The sequence below is a fragment of the Zonotrichia leucophrys genome, chromosome 5, assembly GCF_028769735.1.
Source record: "Zonotrichia leucophrys gambelii isolate GWCS_2022_RI chromosome 5, RI_Zleu_2.0, whole genome shotgun sequence".
In the NCBI taxonomy this organism is placed as follows: Eukaryota; Metazoa; Chordata; class Aves; order Passeriformes; family Passerellidae; genus Zonotrichia; species Zonotrichia leucophrys.
The window spans coordinates 6,411,467-6,431,566 of record NC_088175.1 but is presented as its reverse complement, the minus strand read 5'-3'; the positions used below and the strand labels follow the sequence as shown (position 1 = coordinate 6,431,566).

At 36.3% G+C, this 20,100-nt stretch overlaps 1 long non-coding RNA gene across 1 annotated transcript in view; it reads right to left on the bottom strand.

The window, feature by feature from the left end:
• LOC135448598 (uncharacterized) overlaps positions 1-20,100 on the bottom strand; it is a 75,614-nt gene that overhangs the window by 35,839 nt on the left and 19,675 nt on the right. Inside the window, exons 6-7 of the long non-coding RNA XR_010440515.1 lie at positions 19,173-19,247; positions 18,624-18,693 (exon numbers count right to left, since the gene is read on the bottom strand). This is a non-coding gene — a long non-coding RNA (uncharacterized LOC135448598). The remainder of the gene's footprint in view (positions 1-18,623; positions 18,694-19,172; positions 19,248-20,100) is intronic.

The following is a 20,100-nucleotide window of genomic DNA, read 5'->3' as shown; positions in this document are numbered from 1 at the left end:
GTGAGACTGCTACAAGTAAGACAAAAAAAACTTTGAAGATCACTAAATTTGAGATCCAAAAAGACATCTGATTGTATAACAGAGGCCACAGAGTTTCATCCAGGTACTTTTGCACTGAGCCATATAATTTCTGTTTGAACAAAATATATCCTCCATAAAGGCATTTTGTCTTATTTAGAAATGTCAAGAGAGAAAGAATTCACTTCTGGGTAGTTTGTTCCAGTGGTTTACGCCAACAGTATTTCCAGAGCCTACAGAACGAAGAGATATTTTTTGCACTTATATAATTCTAGTTCTCATCTCTGCAGACAGAAATTCATTAATATCAACAGACCTCAGCCATCACTGATTTAAGCCAAAAACTTTAAGTTTCATTGTCTGTCTTTACTTTTAATATAATCAAACTTTTTTTTTTTCATGCCAAGAATCCCCAAGATGTTTACTTGTTTGACAGGGAGTAGGAAGAGGTGGACCAATTTCCTATGCTGAATTGTTTCAATTGGAAAAGCACTGAAGATGCTTGGGTGTGTAGAGAGCAGGGAAAATATGGATCTTCAAAAAATTACTCAAAAAGGCATGGTCATTTATTGTTGGCAAAAGAACTCATGATGGGGCAGGTACAGCCTGGAAAGAAAGTCAAGCATTTGCTAAAGAACTGAATGATCTAGGTGATGAGTTTAGCATGGACCAAGGAACACAGAGGGTGGTTGTTCTCAATGCAAGATCACCCTTTTCCTCTGCTTTGGAAATGCCTTCCCACCAACCCACTTAGGTGAACTGATTTTGTAGTGTCTTCAATTAATTCTTGCAACCACTTTCTTCATTCATTCCCTGGTAAACATGGTCAGAGTCTCCTCAGGTATTTGCAATAAAGCTGGTGCAGTGAATGGCTCTGTGGGGTGAGTTCATCATCATTGCAGTCTGCAGTCACTGCAAGCACTCCTAACTCCAAACCTCCACAGATGCAGCCAGCTTCTGCTTGTCTCTCACAGCCAGCCTCCTAGCAAACAAATGGAAATGGCTCTGCTTTCCTGCAAAGAAGCACAGAGTAACAGTCCTTCACATCAGCCAAAAGCTCCAGTTCAGCTGAGGAGGGAAAGAGTTAAAGTTTGGATGGGACTTGCAGTTAAAATTTGGATGGGATATAAGAAAGGGAACACAGGGAAGCAAAGGTTCATGAACAAGAATAGCTGGAATGAAGAAAAAAACATGAGAGGAATTAATAAAAAATTATGTAACAGGCAATGTCATCTTCACCAAAGTTTTGTGGATACTCCTGAAAAGCACCCTATTGTAGGCTACAATGTTGTTCTTTTAGATTTTATATATAACAGGGTAACATCCCTTTGGGGTCTTTCTGGAGCACAAGAGAATGCTGCTAGAAGGTGTCCCATGTATGGGTTCAAGAAGAAACTTAATAGGGAAACCAGTATTGCAAACATTCTCCACCCTGTCTATCATGGAAGTAGTGTTATTAGTCATTTCACCTGGCACGTCATTATTCTGTTCTGCTGGGAATATGTATGGGGAAAGCAACTTTAAACACCTGAACTGCCACTCTACTAAATAAATCTCACAAAAAATTAACAAAATCTCTTACATAAGCTAAATTGCATTTTCCCATTCTTCATAAGAGCAAACCTTGAAAACTTTCATTTTAGGTCTAGCCTCTGTCTATGCTTTGGCGTTAAGAGAAATACGAGGAACAACCTAATGTCGAATGTAAAATCAATACTTGGAACTCCAGAAATTTCCTTGCCATTTAGCCTTTAGACACAAGATGGCAGCAAGAAATTCATTTCAAGCATTTGCTCCCAGTAGCTCAGCATTACCTGGCAGTAACTGTTTAAGATATGGGTTTGTGGGCTTGGTTGTTGTGAGTACCTGATGGCATCCACAAACACTCGTGCCCTCACACCCTTCCCCCAACACCCATGGCCCTGAACTCTGCTGTTGGCTCTTGTTATAATGACCAAATATTTATTGTACTACATACACAACTGTGCACAAAAATACTTCTATGGCAAACAGTGTAGTTAAGGTGCGTCAAGCACAGCCCTTCTAGTGGACATAAATCAGTGGCACACTCATTCATTATGTCCTGCTTTATTAAGTGGCCCTTTGTTCCTATTCTTTCCTACTGTGATATTTTTCCTTTCTCATAATTTTAGCTTTTAGGATCTAGACTCTTTAGCAGCCCTGAATATTTCCATCTTTCTTTTTTTTCTTTAGATTTCTCAGACTTGTGATGTTTTAGAATACAAATGATCCAAAGTACCAGCTTTAGAGCTGTTCAAGAAAGATTTTGCATATTTCTAAATATTCTATGTCAGAGGGAATTTCTGCCCTTTAAATTCAAACGAAAAGTGGGGTTTTCTATTACACAGGAAAATTATCTAATGATGAATGAACAGTTGAAAAATTCAGATTAGTCTACAACTCAAAAAGTTCCTTAGCATTTATGAAGCACTCACAACTTTTGTTGACAAGACAAACTGCTCCAAGGACTTCTATGAACAATGGAGTGCTCTAAAATTAAAAGTTTTGAACCAAACTTGCCACCTACAACCTGTAACAGATTCAGATACTCTGTGGATCAAAGGAACTTACATATAATACACACACACCATAATACCTCATATGAATTAAATAATAAAGTAAGTTAAAGAGAACCTGGGGCATTCCCTCAAATAAGGCAACATTCTGGAGCAACATTCCTCATTTTGCAAACAAGCCAGAGCTACACAGACATTGCTTCACCTAATGCTGAAATAACATGACTATAGCACATTAAGTGAAATGTTTTAAAATGTAGGAAACTCTAATAAAGGTACCCATATACATATCTGGTTTTATCCATTCACCTCCTAATTGATCAAACTTCCTTGTAGAGAAGCCACTGATTTTAATTACACAGCCCATAAATGATGTATGCCTGTCTACTTTAGTACATATTCTCATTGTCTTTCTTTAAATCATTTTCCTCAGACTGTTAGCAATTGCTTTTTTCAAGTGTCTTGTTAAAACAGGACTGTCTGATTTGGCTTGATAATACATATTTAATCCTTTAATATCTCAAAATAAATATTCTGGTTCATAGTAGCCAGACATTGCACTTGACATTACAAGGACACGCAGCTATTATATCATCTTGTTTGGGAAACATGTGATACACAAGTATACAGAAAATTTGGCCCTTTGTTTAAACCTTGTAAGAGTTCCTTTCCCCTCAGAAATACATATTTGCCTTCCAAAAAAAACATCTCACAAGATTAATGAATATTCCCTTTGTTAAAAACTTTCATATTCTCTGGTCAAGAGGAACTATGTCCAGCTAGTAATTAATCTGCACTCTGGTTCAAGGACAGAATTATTTACTTACAAACTTGGAGTGCCGGAGATTGAAAACACATTTTTATCAGGATACTGACAATACTGAGAGTTGAGGTGAGGTCTGAGGAACTCAGATGAAATTCTTAAAATATTTACCACAAAGTATCTTCAATTATTGACCATTTTTAGCACAGAAGTTTTCACTGAGGATCAGGATGTCGATCTCAAACTAAATAAACCTAAAATGAGCCACAAAATTACATTAACTTTTTTTGCTGGAAGTAGTCCTGATGTTCCCACAAATACTAAAAATATGTGCAGCATGTATTGCCTGTTTAAATGGAAATCAATTCTTCTTTTCTTCAGGAATATTATTTCTATCATAATATTTTAGAGACCCTGCACTTATTCTTTTCTATTCACAAAGTTCAGAATATGTTCTGATTTGACCTGCATTTGAATAGCTGAAGACTGAATTGCATTTTTAACTTTTCCAGATAGGAATTCCTATTTTAAGAACATTTGTTTTTATCTGCTATATACAGAGTTCCCTTCAGAAAACAAGCACTGCAGGAGCAAAAATCTCTCTCCCACCAATCTAATTACAGCAAACAGACTCCCAGGGCCAAAACTTCACACCCCACTGTCTTCCTGAAAGATTTTGTCATGACCTGAAATCTTTACACCTTCTTCTGGTGAACTACAGGCAAAAGATGGAAGCAGAGATATAAATTTTATTTGTCATCCTGGGAGAAAAAATCCTGACACTTTCAGTAAATTTCTGCCCAATTTCAAGGTGAGTGAGATTTTTGATGAATCTCCTTAAGCTGCAAGGAGAAGCACAGACCTGTCACAGGGATGCCTCACATGGAGTAACTCTGGAACAGTTTTCCACTGACGCAGCACAAATCAGAGAAGAACCAGAGCCAAAAGGTTCAGCTGGAAGAGTAGGAAGCTGTGTCTGATCTTTCCTCATTGTCACCTGCTGAGTGTAGAAGTCTCAGCATCCAGGGTTCCAGCAGTCCCCCAGTTCTGCGCTTGGTGCAGAGCCTTCCTCCACTGAAGCTGGCAGATCTGAATTGCAGCAGAATGCAGCTACAAATTACATAATTTATAAATCCAGCCAAAATAATGCAAAATTAATAGTTTCTTTCCTTTCCCATGAATTTATAAACAAATACACCTTGAAAATGTTTAAATATTGTTTATAAGTGCTTTCCACAAATGCTCAAGCAATCATATGGTACAAATGCTATATATATCAGTGAGCTTCTGAACTGATGCACAAGTATTCATAGAAACCATATTTTAAAGCTTCATGATGAACAATGGTGCCAGGCACTCAAAAATTTATCCAATGTTTTAGCAAAAGCCATCTTTAACATGCATCAGAAATTAAACACTTAGAATTACACTTGAGTTTCAAATTTATCTGAATCAATACTCCCAGGGAAATTATCAATAACAATCTTTTTTTAATTATAAAATTCGTTAAATCTGAATAATGAATAATTCAAAATATCTGCTTTGTTCTTAAAATGTAGTGAAGTAAAGTGAGAATCTACATTTATCAAATAAATTATTCATTGCAAGATTAGTCATTCTGTTCTGCCAATACACATCACACAAACAGATTCAATTACTAGAATTATGGCTTGAGAAGAAACCTTGTCTGATCTTATCTTACAGTTTCAGCAAAATCACTTAGTCAAACATAGGACTTCAACATGAAGGCTATCATTAGGATAATGTCACATATCAAAGAAAATAAATGTAGGCTGAAGAAACCACTTAACCTAACAAATCTTCAAATGAAAACAAATAATGTAGCTTAAAAAATAAGTCATTTGACACCAGAGAAATAATAGGCTGTTCTAGAAAGAAAAGGGTATTATAAATTTTTGAAGAAAAAGCTAGTTATTAGGGAGAATAAATTTTATCGGCACAACATTTTTGAAGACTGATATGAAATTTTGCAAGAAAGTAGGAGTCTTTAATTTGGATTGCAGCCTGATTTGGATTGCAGTTACTTTAGAAACCATGACACAAAGAAGCTTTTAATATTAGCTATTCAAATGCTTTTGTCCCATTCTAGTACATCTAGTGAATCAGGTTCATAGTACAGATAACCTGCAACACAGCCACATAAAACTATTTTGCTGGAAAACAGAGATTTCAATCAATTCAATACATATTAAATATGGAAACAAGAATAATTTTTAAACTATGTGAAATTAGAGATATATGATATTTTAAACTGATGTGAGCCCTTATCCCCTATTATTTGTGCAATAATTGTTATAATTCATAAATGTAATTTGTTTGATTTTGCCTAGAGGTTTTTATACTCAAGAGACATAACGACTGTTCAGAATCAAACAGAAACTAAGTGGCACACACAGAAGTAAAACACAGAGACCAAACAGGTATTAATTTCAGAAAATACAAGCACTTCCTATCAAGATCTTAAAAATAAGATAATAATGGAAGAAATTATTGAATAGTTTACAACAATTTTGGTTTTTCCTTCAATTTCCAGGTCTTAAGAATCCTAAAGAACAGAAAATTTAATTTCAAATGAAATAACTAAATCTCAAGTTGGCACAACTGGAAAAAAAGCTTCACAAAATTAAGAAAATGGTTTTTAAAAAATTAGAAACCAGAATGCAATTAAAACCAAATAATAACAATTTGCTTGTTGGGACAAAGAAATTGATACTGAGATTAATCTGATTCATGATTTTTAATGTCTGCTGCAACAGATTACTTTTAACTAACTGACTTACTTTTATTTCCTATCATATAGCATCATAGAATTACAGAATGGTTTGGGTTAGAAGGGACCTTAAAGATGACCCCATTCCAACACTTTCTATTTGACCAGGTTGCTCCAAGCCCCATCCAGCCTGGGCTTCAACACTGCCAGGGATGGGGCAGCCACAGCTTCTCTGTGTGACCTGTGCCAGTGCCTCACCACCCTCACAGCAGAGAATTTCTTCCTCAAACCCAGCCTAAACATCGCCTACTTACTCTCTTTATCATGTCTGATGCCATTCCCTGTTTTCTTATCATTCCATTGTTAATGGCCCCTCTCCTGTTCCCTTATAGCCCCCTTAGGTACTGGAAGGCACAAAAAGTTCTCCCTGGAGCCTTCTCTTCTCCAGGCTGAACATCCCCAGCTCTCTCAGCCTGTCTTCACAAGGGAGATGAAAACCTGTCCTCCAACATGTCAACTGCACCAACAGCTTCATGCCATCCTCAGTCTTGCTGTTGCTTTGTCACCAACAAAGATATCAGACAGCACTGGTGCCACTTTGATCCCTGAGGAAGGCTATTATCATTAATATCATTAATAAAAGGCAGCAGTTCTTAAAAGCCAGTGTTCAACAAAAAAATAAAACACATTCTAGACATTGGCTTTGGTCTCACTGTAGTGCAAAAGTTCTCATTAAATCTTATTTGAAGACATAATATTGAAAAAAAAAAAAATTACCCAAGAGAGAGCATTGTCTAATGTCCAAGGGTATTTGCACTGAGTTAGCAAGTGGAAGTATTTTTCAATGCCTCAGAAAATCTTTATTAAAATTAAGACCTGAAAAGTATTATGCATTATGTTATCTGTGCATTATTGTATTTATATTAACAGTCTCATCCCATCTTACACAGTAATGTCTTGCTCTACAAAATCACCACAAAAAATTACTAGATGTATCTATCTACATAACTAGAAAATACTCCAGTACTGTTGAAGTCAATGGTTCTTTATAAGGAAGATTCAGTGGAGCCAGGGAAAATAATATTTATGAAAATTAGCACTATATATAATCCTTTATATCGGACATATTTTAATATTGCACTTTACTTGTGGAACTTTACTAAAATCTGAAACTTTACTGATGCTAGGTGAGAAATACAATATGGGTTCCACATTATCCAAGGTGACTAATTTAAATAAAATTAGATAGACAAATAAAATGGACAATTTTAAAAAACTGAAGCATTTTAAGTTCACCCATATTCAAGGAAAATCCAGAGTCTATTTTGATAAATATGAAAATTTAAACATTTAAATCTACAGTGGCCGTTTTAAAAATAAGTAGTTCAAATGCTAGGCTTGAAGGAAAAGAAAGTAAGCAGCAAAAAACATCACATGAAAGAAATGCAATTAAAAATATTGTAAACCATAGAAAATTGTATAGTCCTAACTGAGAGAGAACAGGAAAGAGAATGTGATAGGCAGGCATGTACTTTTAGAAGCAACACACTTAATTTTGTACAAAGTGTTCCCTTGGCTCATCAAAGTGTAAAGAACAAACACCAACCAGGAATCTTATTCACCAGAAAAGGATTGGTGTTATAGCTGAACTTAATTAACCACCAGCTGAAGAATTTGATCCAAGATGATTAGAAACAAAATGAGTGAAATGCAAAGAACAATTTTTAAATATTTTAGAATAATTATATTCCAGGAGAAAAAGAAAAAAAAAGGATAAATTTAGAGAAATATATATATATATATATATATTCTCTCAAAAAAAATTTCTTCAATAAGTGAGCTAGTGGAACTTTATCTAGATATTATTGCTATAATTTAAGTATACAACAACTCTGTGGAAAAAATTGAAGGCCAATGTCTCATTTTCAAACTAGATTATGCTTGAGAAGGCCTCAGAACAGTTGGAGTCATTAATAACTTGGTGGAACAGGAAATAGTCCTAAAACTTGGGCAAAGAGAAGTGGAAGAGACTGAAAGCAATTTGAAAGAGAAGACTCAAAGTAAGCATGATAAATTAGTGGGGAAAGGGGAATGAAATCACTTAGATGAATTTTTATGAAGTTCAAAGTTCTGCAATAAAAGAAAAACTCAAATATACAGTACTGAAAAGGGAAGGTTGGAAAAGAAACAACTGGGCAAGTTGGATCACAGACTGAATATGAGTCAACTGTAGATGAACGTTTCAAAACAGAATAATATAATTCTATGTTTATTAAAAATAAAGCTCTACATAAAACATGGAAGGAAATTATCCACTCTACTAATGACTGGTAAAGCCACTGCTACATCTATTTTGGTCTCTCAATTTTAAGAAAGATGTGGTAAACTGGAGAGTCCTGAGGAGAACAAAGAACAAGGGGAAAATTATAAAATGTGACCTATCAGGAAAAAACAGAAGACTGAAGACAGAATTATAAACATCAGGCAATGTTGACTTTAAAAATTCTAAATTCATCACATATCCTGTTTCCATCAAAGGATGGCAAGAAATAATTAGCTTCATGTGTGAGAGAAGACTTAGATTAGATGTTAGAAAAAAGTCTTTATAGCAAGGAGACAGGCCCTCCTAGAGTGGGTGCATGAGGGCTGATAGGGAAAGTAACCACAGCATTACTTGCTCCAAATAAAAATATTCAGCTGAAAATGAGTAAGTAAAATGACTGCAATGAGAATAGGAGGAGGGAGATGCTGGCTCTCCAGCAAATAGTCTCTTTCACTCACAGTCTTTGTCTGACACATCAAATACTCATGACCAACACTTTCCTGGTAAGAACTGGTACAGCTGCAATGGCTTGACATTTTTCTTGGTCTGTATTATCAGGGGGCATCAGAACCTGGCCTTTGTCTATGAAGTGAAAAGTGGGAAATGCTTTTATCAGAAGACAGCTGTGGAGAACTTTGGACAGTAGTCTTGCACCAGTGGTCAATTCCCTGACGTCTTAACAGAGAGAGCTCCACACAAAGCTGTGCTTGTATTTCAGGGAGGTACCACACTAACTTTTCAACTGTATTTCCCTCTCTGCCACACCTATGGTTAAAAGTAGCGTCTTCCTACTGCCCTTCCACTCCACAGGCCATGCAAATTTATGGTCAAGTCCCTAAGAAGCAAATACATTGGGCAAGAAGATAACAGCAGCAGCAAAAGAAACCACAAAATTCACCAAATGAGGCATAAGGATATTAAATCTAAAACCCTGCAGTTGCAGGAGAAATATTTATTTGCCTCCATTTTGGTATTTTGGCCAAGCATATTTGTTTGGATTTGTAAATAGTCTGGTTCAAATAAGCTGTTTTTCTGAGTAGCTGATTTTAAAGTTTCCTCTTGTGAGGAAATTTTCTTGTTGTTTTGCAGATAAAAATTGAATATATTTTGAAAAGACTGTCTACATCCATGGGGGAAGAATAATATTTTGACAGAGGAAATGCCAATGTTTCTCTGCTTCATTCCTGGCCAAAGTCACTCACCAAGGTATGGGAGGTGCTGGGCAAAGGTCAGGCCTTTGGGTGCACTTTGGCTAAGTTTCTTCCTGGCTTAAGAAGGTTATTTGGGAACTATTGGCTCCAATGAATGCAGATAGTATCTGTGATTCTTTTTTTGGGAAATTCGTTTGTTTATTTCTCTTACCAACATGGAAGACCTTATTTTCCAAGAGTTAATGACTGATAATTTGACTTATGCTCATCTCTTTTTAATCTGTTCTGGGTTACAGTCACTGCTGAAGTGCAGAATGCTGTTCAGGTGATTGACAGCAGCTGACTTCTCCACTTTAGGATCTCCTTGGCAGTAAAGGCATTATCTAATCTATGCACAGAAAGTATCATTGTAAGGTGACTGACCTTCCACACAAGAGGTATTGATAAGTTTAATTTTCATGTTGCTGCTCTAAGCTTAGGCTGCAGAGTTCTAGCAGTGGCCAGCTGCTTCTCCACCTCAAAGCTGGGGTGCCCCAGGGTGGCACCTGGCTCCTCTTCCTTCTGCCACAGAGCAGGATCTGAGGGCCCAAACTGGACTGTAACAGCCTCAGTCAAGAGCTGAGCTCCCTGGCGTGCAGGCCCACCCTGACCCAACCAAACCTCCCTCTGTCCACGTGTGACAGAGGGGATGAGAGGGGTTTTGTCAGATGCATCACCAGATGCTGCCAGATGTTGTTGGATGCCTTGCCAGAGTTTCCCCTGCAGCTGTTGGCTGTCACAGCTCCTTCTCTTACCTATTCCAAACACAGTACAGCTCCATCCCACCCTTCTTGGAGCAGCTTCTCCAGCTCCAGTCAAGGCAGAAGCTTTGTGTGACACGCAGTAAAACTTTAGCACTGATGGGCAGCACAGGCACGACAGCAACAGACAGAACAGACTGACAACTTCTTCAAGCATTCCACCTAAGCAGGAACTGACTACAAAATAGCACTGGAGAACTGCATCAGCAAAAGGTTCAGAGATAAAATAAACACTGTAAACATAATACAGCCTTTCATAGTAGGAGAAAGACCGAGGGAGGAGGAACAGTACAGCCTTTGCTGTTTTGACTGGCATCACTGCTTGTCTCACTCTGACAGGTTGCCAGGTTAAGGTTTTGTTTTGAATAAGTCTTTTCCCTTTGAACAGTGGCAACTGTTACCATTGTTACCCTGTTACACTGAATATAAAACAAAATTTCCACCAGCAGCTTTTCTGCCATATGTTTATTCTAGGAGGCAGCAGACAGCTACGATTTGGTAGCAATCACAGTGAGGAAACATTTGCAGGACCTGTCTCAACAATGTGATTGCCTCAATCACAGTAATATCATACAGAAAGAGATCTGAATTCACAACTGCTGTCCATGAGACCTAACCTAAGAAATCTAATAATGCATTTTTTTTTCTCTTTAATTTAAAGATTACTATTTCAAGAATCATCCCTCTAAAGTGCAAAGCATACACTTGAAGAATTAGTCCTGAAACTGTGTCAATCATGTTTTAACTGCAAAGTTATTTGACAGATTTTTTTTAACACTTTCACTTTTTCTCCACAATAAATCTAGACACATCCTGGTGAAAGCAGTTTCCCATAGAAAAGTGATATGAAGGGTGTAAAATAGGATTTCATAATGGTTTCATACTAGCACATCTCATATTAGCACATTACCATTAGGAAGATGTCTTTGAATATCTCCACAAGCTATCATGATTTCCCAGTTACTCATGAAAAATATTATTATAAAATTACTCCAATTTACTTATGATGTAAGTCTTTTCTTTCAAATCATTTAGATATGAGGAAATAGTTAAATTAAAACCAATGTAATCTCTCTTTATAAGAACACCTTCCCAGTTAAATCGGATTATCATTACAGTGCTCAGTAGTTCATTAAAGCAGTTCTGTAAATAATGAGTGCTCCCTCTTTGCCTGAATTCCTCAAATGAACAACAAATTACCAGTGATCTCGCACTCTTAAACAAATTTTCTTAAATATTTGGTAAGATAACTAGAAGTTCCTAGAAGTGGTTGAGAATAAACTACCCATATGGTCTCCTGGACTTAAAAAAAACCTAAAGTCTGATGTAATGTTACAGGCATTGGATGATAGTTTATTAATAACAGCTTGTATTTTTGAAAGAACCTAGAAGAGTTTGACTTTCAAATCCAAGTGCCCTTTAAAGGGAAATTGTTGCTAAATCCCATAGGTTCTTTTGAAATCCCAGACATCATTAAAAACTAGGAGATGAGAAAGATACATTGTTTTGACCTTAAAAGGGATCTACTGTCAACAATTTCAGCTGCTTGATATTGAATGAAAGGTAATTTTTTTTATGAATGAGAATGAGTGGTCTTCAGCAATCCTAGAATTTAGTTAACATTCACATTGCCCTTCTTGTAGGTAAAATAAACTTCCTGTACCAAAGTAGTGTAGTTTATTCATTACTCTACAAGTATCTAGATAGCCACCTTTGACTCGTCTAACTGCATTTCGTTTTTTGAACATTAACAGGAACACTTTATACGTGTGAGATTTATGCCATGCTGAGACAATTTTTACAAGATTTAGGGACCAAAATGTGAAGAAAGCAGATCTTCTGGAAGGTAAGAGAAACAAGACAAGAATGAGGGTGTTGAGCTTTTAATGAAATATAGATGCAGATATAGTTGCAAAAATATATACACAAGGAAAAACCCCAAAAGTCTAATCAGCCAAAACTCATTATTATGGCAATGGATTGGCCCCAGTATGATCTGCCTGTCCTAGTTTAAACAAGTAATTGGTCATTTCTCAGGGCCAAGTGATTTTTCTGAGCATTGAAGTTGTTGCATTCAGTGTTTCAGCTGGAGGGAATAAGCTATTAAGAAAAATTACTATGAAAGCAGATAAAAAAATAAATTAAACACTGTATCGGAAAGGGGCCAGTCTCCACTTTTGCAAGTGGTAAATATGAGACAGGAACTCTTTTTTCCCAGTTTACCTCCTCTCCCCTTTACCTATTTATTTCCAAGCTCACAGAGTACAGGAAAAGCAGCACTGAAAAAATAGGAGTAGGCAAGAGAGGAATACGCAGTAGATGTTAAGATATGCAAAGAAAAACATGCAAGTAAAAAACAAAATTAAATTCAAGGTTTTTGAGTTGCTTTCTTTTATTTACTTGTGCTGAAGACTAACAAGCTTTTCATTACATCACATTATGATCCCATTATGTGTCATTAAAGTGTGTTACATTTACAGATTCTGAAAACTGATGTGGTGAAGCTGGAAAAAATGTATAAAGATGTTTGGACTGAAGTATTTGTATCCTTTCACTTAATAATGCTCAGTTAAATAAAATCTGACAGCTTCCTTATTAAAACTATGAAGTGATGTAGAACATCCTCCCTCAAGGACACCTCAAATGTAAAATAAACAGAATGTAAAGAGGGCACACTTTTCTCTCTCCACAAAATGTTCCCATCTTTTGGCTGAAACAAAGAAGCTGCATAAAGTTAGCTGCATGTCCCAGTAATCAAGAGAAGGAATTGGAAAATAACCCTGCCAATTGAAACTGCAGGAGGTTTTTTGGCCAATGTAGTGTCAACACAGTGTCCCTTTGGCCAACCGAGAGGTTATTGAAACAACGGGGAAAAAAAAATACATAGAGCTGTCAAAAATGTCCATGAATAGATAGGGCCAAATTTTCCAAAGACAAAAGTCTGTTTCAAGCAGACAAAAGAATCAGCATGAATTATGCACCTGTATATGCCAAAGTGCCACATGAAAATGTCTGAGTGTAAGTAGATGGGAACAAAACAGAAAATAAACTAGTGGGAAATGTTCCATCCCCTCTTTTTTTTTTTTTTTTGCTTTTTTTTCTTTCTTCCCACAGAAAGAGGTACAAGAGGAATTTTTTTTCTCCAGTGTTCTGGATGTCAAAGCTTTCAAATTTATAAGAAGTGAAAATGTGTGCAAATTTCATCCACAATATAAACTCTCAGCTTACATCTGCTCGGGCAATTTTCACATAAGGAAATATAATCTCTGAGTTTTGTGATAATAGTTGCACTTCCAAAGCACAAGTTTTGTATGAATGAACCAGTCATTAAAGACAGAGGGTAAAAAGTGATCATGAAGTGCCAGAATCTTCTATTACAGAATTCTTCTAAAACATGATGACCCACTGCTAAACACTGGGAGAGATGTAGCATCTACTGCAGCCAGTAACACTTCCTGCAATAATTAATTGGAAGGCTGACGACCAAATAGTTGTGATTTTAGAGTTGTCTGGAGACTTGACTGGACTTAGGGGATGAAACTAAACATCACTGTATTTCTTTTCAAGTGTATTCTTACATTGGTGGATCCCCTATACATTCCCAAGCCCCTTAAATGAAACAGAAAATTACATTCCATTAAGTCAGAGATATCTGGCAGACTTAATGGAATGTACTGATTGTGTTCAATGACACCTGCTCCACAAAGAAGCATTACCTGGCTCTGTCCAGAATAAGCCAGCTGTCCAGTCAGCTGGAATGAGCAGTGAGAGGCATCTGAAGAAATCAGAAATAGGACAAATACATACTGCCTTCAGATTAATCAAGAAATGGCCTTTCCTAGCAAAAAGCCAGGCATCCAAAGAAAAAAAGGATTGCCAATTGAAGCTCATGTGTCTCTCTAGAGGTATTTCCATAGGGACATTTCTTTGGATCAGGATGACAGGAAGGAGATTTGTCAGTGGATACACTACATCCACAAGCAGCTTTCTGAGAAGTGGCAGCCAAAATGGCTTTGTGGCTTACATGAGATTTACATTGAATAAATCTGCTGCCAAATCAAGATTCTGGACTTTGTACACTCTCTTCAGGGGCTGTTTCTTGAATGGGGGGAATAAATTGTTTACATCCCTTTACAGTAAAGGACAATATTTCTACAAATATTCTAACCTCTTGCCACAGGGAAAGAAAGAACCAATTCATGTTATGATTCAGGTCTGACACATACATTAAATGAAATAATATAATAAAATAAATATACCAGGTAGCATTTGGAGAAAATGACCACATGAAACAGCCTCTACCAGAGTTCTTGAGGGACTGATTTTGTAAGATTCAAACTAGCATCACCATTCAGAAGCTGAGACCCAAGGAAGAAAACTGGAAAAAAGTCATGTTCAACTCTCCAAATCCCACTTTGCTACACAGGCAAAAGAAAAACAGTTGAAAGGGTTCAGTAAAAAGAAAAACAAAATATCAGCAGAAGCAGCAAAAAGAAAAATATAAGCAGAGAATATAGGAGTAGTCATGGAGACAGTCCAGTTACTGAAAGGATTATAAAGAATTGGGTTGAAATGGGTGAGGTAACACAGAGACAACTTTGCCATTTGGAAACCAATGAAAGATGGCAAAGTTACAAACCAGAGGAAGTGAAACCAACAGGGGAGGACCTGAAATTATACAGTAAAGCCATAACAAGACTTGGTGGACTAACATTCATTACTGGAAAGTGGATCTTGAAATATATGATAATCTTCTGAAAGCTAGAAACAAAATCAGGAGTAAAATACTGCCATAGTTTAATAAAGAGCATTTCTGCAAATAAAAATCTGTAGTAACGTGGACAAAATCATAGCTTTTAAGGTCAAAATCAATTTGAATGAAGGACTTTAAGATGAATTAGGGTCAGAAGTTTACCATTGCCTCACATGGATCAAATCTGAACCAGGATGAGGGCCTCATTAATATTTTGTTGGAAGGAAAATGGCTATCAGCAAATGTATCATTGTGTGGACACATAAATTTCTGAGACATATTGGAAAAAATATGTTACCAAATATGGTAGGATCTACTTATTCCTGAATATGATAGCCAACATATTTCTTCACTAAATGTACTGTGACTAATAAGTACCATTACAAAAAATGTTCTGGTCAGTTGGAAATGAAAGATCCAGCAGAAGACCTGGGCATAGAATTTAATCACGAGATTACAGTGAGTCACCAGAGTGATAAGTACAATGTGATACTAGCCCATGGCAAAAGCAAAGTATTTCCAATAGAAATTGGGATGTATTAATGTCATTATAAAAGATAACAGCAAACTGAAGACAGTGCTCTGTATTACAAAGATGAACTCAGACCAGGACAGGTGGAAGGAAGGTCCAGTCATCATTGTTAGGGAACTGAGAGTCTACTTTGGGAGGACAGACAAAAATGGGAGCACAGATGAAATGTGGCTGCTCTCTATGAATTGTGTTAGCATGAGGTAAGAACTGGAGAACTGCAGGGTTATGTTAGGAGGGAAATAAAGTGGCCTGAATTAATTTAGGAAAGGAAAAAAAGAACAAGTTTCCTTACAATCAGCTGCACAAAGCCTTGAAAGAGCTTCTTGAAAGAAGTGCAGGAGCAAAAAGTAATCATTGGCTAATGATGAAAAATAATGAGGTTAGGGATGGGAGTACATGATGCAGTTCATCCCCAGTGCAGAAGACTGCAAATAATGGTCCACTAAAACCCTTCCCCTGTTCAATGTCCACATAAAATTATTAAATGTATCTAAGATGCAGATTTTCATCAATAGATACCAAGATACTCACACACAAAAATTGATACCTGTGTAATGTAGCACACAGAAACAGAGAATCATAGAATTGTTTGGGTGGGAAGGGACCTTAGAGATCCTATTCCAACTCCCCAATATACTTAGTTCCCCTACACAGAGTACAAAGCTGTAGTGATTTATATAAATGCAAGACATTGTTTAATATGTTAGGGGGTTTTTTGCACTGTATATAATAAGATTTATAAGACCTACACTAAAGAAAATGTGGAAATATGCGCTAAATCTGTGTAGCACCAGCTAGTATCAAACACCACTCTCTTTTTACAGTGGAAATTACATTTTTTCAGTCCATTGTTTCCTTCTTCTTCCTCCCACCTTCTGTTTAAAACATGAATATTAAATAAAACAAAAAGGTCATATTTAGAAAGCATAGATGAAAATAGCTGTTAACTTAGACACATATAATTTAGGCTATGTTTAAAAAGGAATAATACACTACACAATGTACTTTTTTCTCCTCTGTCTCAAAGTCCCACACCACACAAAATGCTGCGTGAATAAAATTTTTTAAGATATTGTTGTCACAAATGTTACAAAGTTTAAAAATTCTGAAGATTTTTTTTGTTATCTGTGGTGGACCTGAGGAACAAACTGCTCCCAGCTGTCACTGAGTCAGTGGACTTTTAAAAGGAATGAATCATTTATGACCACTAACAATTTCTGTAACTATGCAAGACAGAACAATGAATTCAGCATCAAAATTGCATTTTCAGGAAATAAGTGTCTGTGAGTATGGTGTCCGAAAATAATTTCTTCTTAATTTCTGCTATTCATTTTGACAGATATGGGGATATTTCAGCTTTCCTTTACTGTAGGGGTAGTAACTCTTGTTGTATGAAGATAAGAGATGAGATATGGATTGAGGCTCCAGTGCAATGTAGTTTTCTTCCCTTTCACATGGAATATGAGTCTTTCTTTATACTCTACATCTGAGGACCAAATTCAGCAAAGAAAGCTATATAAAATTGACATAACTGTAGGAAATTTCAGAATTGAGCTCAGAAAGAAACAGGGAAGATTTTCTCTAAAATTCAAGAAGCTGTTTGTATGAACTTTTCATCAGTAATACACAAAATTATGCAAGCTGTTGAAATTTCATTACTAGTATCAGAATCTCAGTGCTTGAGCCTCTGCCTTTCGGATCTCAGTTAAAATTGTCATCTTGATATAAACTTCCTCTCTAGTCTACACAAAAAATAGCTTGCCCATTCCAGGTAATGAGCAGAGTTACAGAGCTTGTATGGCTCACTCAGAAAGAGCTAATATGGAACTTACACATTATAAGTGCATTTCTGCATCTCTACCTGGTAGGCACAAGTGACATACAGAGTTGGATATGAATGAAGGAGGGAGGAAAAAAAAAGATTCAGGAATTAATTGCACTTTCTCTTTCAGGTATCTACACTTTTAAGGTCCACACATGAGATTTTAAATATCTGCAAACCACATCTCTCAAACCACATACAGAACAACTATATAACTTAACTTCAGATTGCACTTTGAAGTATGTAAAATATCAAAGACTAGTAGAGGGCACATATAATTTTCTCCGAAAAATCAAGCTTTGGGCATTCAGTCTGCTTCTCAATGTAGTCATCACAGAAAGTTATAAGTCTACAAAGTAAGTCACAGGAAATATATTCAACAGCAATCTTCAAAATTTCACCAGAACAGGAATAGAGCAGACCTCCACTGCCAAGGACAGTTTTGGTCTATCTGCCTGTGTTGGGCTCATTGGGGAATATTTTCCACTGCTTTCTTTTGGCAGGACATCTAAGAAAATGTGGAGAATTACATAAAATCAGATCCACCAAAATCAAAACACATAACCTATTTGAATAGAAACTAAGATTGTTTTCACTATTACAGCAAGTCTTCCATGATAAAAGTCTTAATATTTTAAGACATGAGCTTGCATTGCAACAAGTGATTCAAATCATTCTCAAACTTGAATCATGTGTAGATTGCTTGCAGTACATCTGTCCATCTGGAAATTTCAGATTTTGTTTATCTATTTTCACAGGAGTTTTGACACATCAAATACTTGGGGTAGCAAAAAATGACAATTCATTTTGATACACACTGTCTAGGTAAACATTTGTCAAATGAGGAACGCTGAAATCAAAACAGGCTTTTGTATTTGTCACTCCATCAATTGCAGACTTCCTGGCTACTGGTCCAAATTTTAGTTACTGCTTCAATACTGTTCAAGAAGAAAAGCAGCACTCAGATAATTGTCAATTCTGTAGCATGAAGAGTTGAATGGCATTATATGTATCTAACAATAATAATATTTCTGTCCAACAATACACAGAGCAACTGTTGAGGCCTCTTCACTGCAAGCCATCACACTGGGGCTGAGAGCAGACCAGCCCCACAGTGAAATGATGGAAGCAAAGCTTTTGAAAATTCATGTACTTTGGATGCTGGAAATTTAGTAGAACTGAACTAGTCCTACCTGGAGCTGGGAGCCAGTCAGCAAACTTTTAGGCATCAATGGACACTGAGCTCAGGAATCAGGGCTCCACCTGAGAAAAAGTGAATTCTCATTACATATCCACCCAAACAATTGTAAATCACTTGCAACCAGATGTTCCCAACATCTTAGGTTTACAAAAGACATAAAAAAGAACCCAAGAGGAATTTAAAAGCAACCAAAAGCCAGAGCAGTAGGAGAAGGTTTGGATTCCAACCTGCCTGAGCTTGGAAAGGCTTCACACACTCTACTTTTCAGCTTGAGCCCATCTGCAGTTTCCAGTGTGTTTGTCAATTTAAATTAGACCTTTTAAAAAAAATTATCTTACCACTAACTCTTTAGGTGTTATCTTAGCAGCTGGGTAAATCATTTGCACTGAAATTCTGACTCCTTCCAATGGGCCCTGCCTTCCAGGCCACACGAGTTTATGAACCCCAGAGCATTCAAATGAACTCTGCAATGTAGTTGTCCATAAACACAACAAGCTCCAAAATCTCCCTCCACAGTCAACATCCCTTACTCAATACATACTCTGAATTCCTCTTCTTCTGCTGTCTCTAATCCTCTCAAACACTTCATGCTTTCCAAAATCAACTAAATGGAGACCTGAAATTTAGAGGAGATGAAGAATTAGATAATGCAGTGTTAGTCTGATTCTCTTCCAAGCACAAAAAACAAAGCCTGAAGGTTCACTTACCCTGTGGAAATTAAAGATGTTTAAGATTAAGACAAGCCTAATCTGCAGCCTGCACCAACCACAGATAAGGAAGGGCCTTCAAATGTATTTATCCATATTTATTTTTCAGGTGCACAAACTGTATTCACCACAATTCTTTGAAAACTTTGCGAAACACATCACACCATGGCAAGCAGCCATCAGAAAATGACCGGGACAGCTAAAGGAATCATTTAGAAATCAACATTAAAAAAAAAAACACTTAGTAGATTATTTGCTATAAAATGTAGCTAGGATGATAGCAGAGAGCTACATAAAAGCCTTGAAAATATTTATTTGTTTGTTTTTAATGGTTTGACTTTTCAAAACAATTGTTTTATTTTAAAATGTACTTAAAACTAAGGAGAATTAAAAATCCCCCAAGTATATGAAATAAAGTATTTTGGTGTAGAAAATGTTTAATGTAAGCAGAAACAATGTTTTATCTGCATTACATTTGGATTTTTCATTACAGTGAGATAAACAAATTTTTTCACTATGAGTCAATCTGAAATACTTTCTAATTTTTTTTTAGTTCAGAAAGTAAAGGGAAAAATTAATTATGCATTAAGACCTAATGGCAAAGTTTTCACTGAAAAGAGGCTGGAACTTTCTACCAAGTACAAATTAAGTCTTATTTGTTTATTTAAGTCCAGTTCAGTATGTGACTACGTCCATGTACATATATAGAAGAAAATAATTGAGGTTAGCTTCTCATTTTCTCATGTTTTAGGAAATGTGCTT